We start from the raw sequence: 4,015 nt of genomic DNA on the forward strand, positions 1-4,015 counted from the left end.
GGGAGCCACTGGCCTGCGACCCCTTGGCCTATTGGGCAAACTGCAGCCAGATGTGGCAGGATCTGGCCACGGTTACCCAGCAACACCTGTCCTGTCCACAAACCAGTGTTCCAAGCAAGAGGGTGTTCAGCATCACTGGGGATGTAGTGACACCCCACCGCACCTGCTTGGATCCTACGTTGGTGGAGCAGCTGGTGTTCCTAAAGGTAAACCTCCCGATGCTGGGGTTCCCCAAGCTCCACCTGCAGACGAACTGAGTGCCACCCTCCTCACTCCATCTGCACCTATTTCCTTTTTTGAGTTTTTTAAAAGCTGAGTAATGCCCCGCTCTCAGCTGGAGGGGGCACTAACTGCACCACCAGCCAGCAGGGGAAGAACATGTCCCTGCTGAGCTCATTCTCCTGCCAGGATGAACTTGGAGGTATGGGATTGGGGCTACGGGGAAGGAGGAGGCCCCAGGTCCTGGGCATGACCACTAAAACTGCACCCTGCTAAGGTAGGGAGGCCTGGTAGGACTGCTGGCGGCGCAGCAGCCCCGTAAACACCAGGACCAGTGATCCTCCGGTGAAAGGTGGGTAGGAGGTGCCATAACCTCCAACTAACGCATGCACGCACAAAGTCCTGGATGGGGAATGCCCAGACCTGTCACGTCTTTGACAGGCCTGATGCTTGCTGGTTGCAGTGCAGTTGTGAGGCTCCCGGTGAGCTCAGCTTAGTTGCCCGGGATGCCAGCTTTCGGGTTGAAAACTCCTTTGTCAGGCTAAGGAAGAACCTGCAGTTGGTCCTGGATGGAAGGAATAGTAAAGAAGCCAGAGGCTGGCCTGGCCCACAGTGCAGGCAAGAAAGCCAGTCAGTTATAATGGAAATGGAGGTGTCAGGGGGTGAGGGACAGGCTGGGGTAGGGGGAAAGGGGAATGCAGCAGTGCAGGTAAAAGTGCAGAGGTGCCTGGGGTGTCAGATGTCAGGCAGGTCGCAGTGTGCTAGAATTCCACTGTATATATTGAGTCCTTGAGTTTCTGTACCTACTACCTAGGAGGCTGATGAAGTGCAGTTCATAGGACCAGCTCTGAAAAGTGGTTTGCATTGTAATTTGTTCCCTCTCAGGATCAGGCCTGAGAGACTGGAGGCAGAGTGGTTTTTTTTGTGAGGAATGTGTCCCCACAGGTAGTTGGGTTTTGTTGTCTTTGATAGATTCTGGTGTGCAGTTTGTGTTGGTACTGGAGATAGTTGGCAGGTTTTGTGTTTTGAACTGTAGGAAGTTGGTTTCAGTTCTGGTGATGAGGTTACAAACCACTTTTCAGTGCTGGGCCTATGAATTGCACTTCATCAGCCTCCTAGGTAGTAGGTACAGAAACTCATGGACTCCATATACACAGTGGAATTCTGGCACACTGCGACCTGCTGGACATCTGACACCCCAGGCACCTCTGCACTTTTACCTGCGCTGCTACATCCCCCTTTCCCCACTACCCCACACCCCAGCCTGTCCCTCACCCCCTGATGCCTCTATTTCCATTTTCACTGACACGATCTGGGGGAACGTTTGTTCACCAGAGCGCCCCAAGGGATGACAAGGTCGAATGATTATAAACTCCTGCAGGACCATTTCAGGGTGGACATAAGGAAGAATTTCTTTACTGTCCAAGTCCCCAAGGTCTGGAATAGCCTGCCATTGGAGGTGGTTCAAGCACCTACTCTGAACGCCTTCAAGAGAAATTTGGATGTTTATCTTGCTGGGATCCTATGACCCCAGCTGACTTCTTGCCCCTGAGCAGGGGGCTAGACTCGATGATCTTCCGAGGTCCCTTCCAGCCCTAATGTCGATGAAATCTGTGAAATCTATGAAGTGGTAAACCAATCTGAAGCTCCAGATTGCTGCCATCCAAAATGGCCGGATCTGAAGCCAGATTGGATCACTGCCAACTTGCACAGGCCTAGTGTTTATATACAAGGCAGGCACAGCAGTAGACAGGTACACATATAAGGCAGGCACAACAGTACCCGTTGTAGGATCAGGGCAACCATTTCAATGCTTAAAGCAGCTATTACCAAACAAGTACTATAAAAAAAACTAGGAAAACTGATGCATTTGTTTATCAGGTTATCTTTTGTTTTCAGGTACACCCTAAATATTGAAAAAATAGGGGCTTTTGGTAATCATACAAAGTTTTTGGGGGGAGTTCTACAAATTACCAAACTTTTTGGGATAAAATGTGAAAAACCTAACAAACTCTTATCTGGACCTTGGTTTGAGAACAATTATATATGCAATATTATAAATAGAAAAGTTGAAAATCTGTCTTTATTTATTCACAACATCTGCCTCCCTGTCTATTCATTGTTTACTTATGTAGCATGTGGTGTCTTGAAGATATTGAACCATCCATCAAACAGAGCAGGAACTGAAAATGGATGTCTCTTAAATTAACATTTGTTAAAGAAATCATGTGGTGTGTCATCTACCTTCATTACAGCTAGTACCTCGCCTCCCAGCTCAAAACCCCAACCACAACAAAATATGTGTTATCTCAGTTTAACAGGGCTCTGGTGTGTTTCCATAAATCTAAAGTTTTGCTTTCTGTAGACACGGGCACATCTGCTTTGCAAAAAACTTGTTGAGGGGTAGAAATTAATGCAAAACCTTGACATTTCCCTCACCCTCTGCCATGAGACTAGAAAAGGGATGTACAGTATTGAGTAAGAAGGGCTGTAAAAGGCAAAGGGAGGCAGGGGATACAAAAGAATGCTGGACTCCAGCTCCACAGGCACTGATCATCTGCACTCAGAAAGCCAGATCTGAAGCCCACAGGAATCAGAGAGCCTTTCCATTGCCTTCAGTTTGGTTTGGACCTGGCTGAGGGACTTCTCCACAGCCATGACAGGACCAGTCACTGTTCTACTTCTGCGTACTGCCTTCCTCCATTGCTGTGCTCTGTGGATCCTTCCCTCCTGCATAGTCTCAATTTGCAGTGCATTAGAACTCCTTCAGGCAACAATAAATTTTCTGCTGATTATCACAGTCCCAAAGAGAAGCCACGGCAGACTTTTCCCATACCCCTTGCCCTGTTTGCTTTTCCCAAGTATCTTGTGCTGTATAAATGTTTTGAAGAGGGAGGAGTGATAACTGAGCCAAGTAAGAGACTCCCACTGGGGGCATTGTACCCCAGGGTAGCTCATATTGGTTTTGTACACGGATAAAAATTACATTGGGATAAGGCAGTGATTCTCAACCAGGGTGCCATGGCACCCAGTGATGCCTTGAGATCATTTCAAGGGTGCTATGGGGCACTGCCATGCAATGTAAGCACTATTAGGTATACAAATGTGATTTATAAGATAACCCCAGAGATTTCAAATAGTAATTCATAGTATTAAAACTATTTTGACTTGCTGTGGTTGTTCTGAGTTCTTTGCAGCAGAAGAATTGCTTTAGTATTTTGCTGTAGTGAAAGCAAGTGAAAAGCAGAGATCCTGGTTTTCTTTGATAAAAAATCCCCAAATTTTGGATTAAAAAAGGAACCAAAAACCCACATTTTTCCATGATTAAAATGAAACACCACTATATGTCTATCTATATATTAGTAGTGTTTCATTTTAATCATGGGAAAATGTGGATTTTGGGTTACTCTTTTAAATCTGAAAACTGGGGATTTTTTTAAATCAGAGAGAGCCAGGATCCCTGGTGAAAACAAAGATCTGGCATTTTCCAAGGGATGCCTTGAGTCTATCAGGGTTGAGAACCATTGGGCTAAGGAATAGACATATGTGCAGCTGTTCTGGGGTAGCTCATATAGTAGATGACTACTCTGGCAACTCACTGGTGGGCAAGAGTAGGGGGAATGGACTATGTAATAGTCTGTTAACCTTCACAAGTGACTTCTTGGGGATGGGAGCAACAAATCAAATCTAAACTGCAGTACCTTAACCTGGAAAGTTTCATCACTGATTCTTTTACGGGTAGTTCTCAACCAAGATGGGCAAAGTTCAATCTGATCAGCTCCCAAGGCTGGGAGGG

The sequence above is a fragment of the Alligator sinensis genome, unplaced genomic scaffold, assembly GCF_000455745.1.
Source record: "Alligator sinensis unplaced genomic scaffold, ASM45574v1 scaffold324_1, whole genome shotgun sequence".
Taxonomy (NCBI): domain Eukaryota; kingdom Metazoa; phylum Chordata; order Crocodylia; family Alligatoridae; genus Alligator; species Alligator sinensis.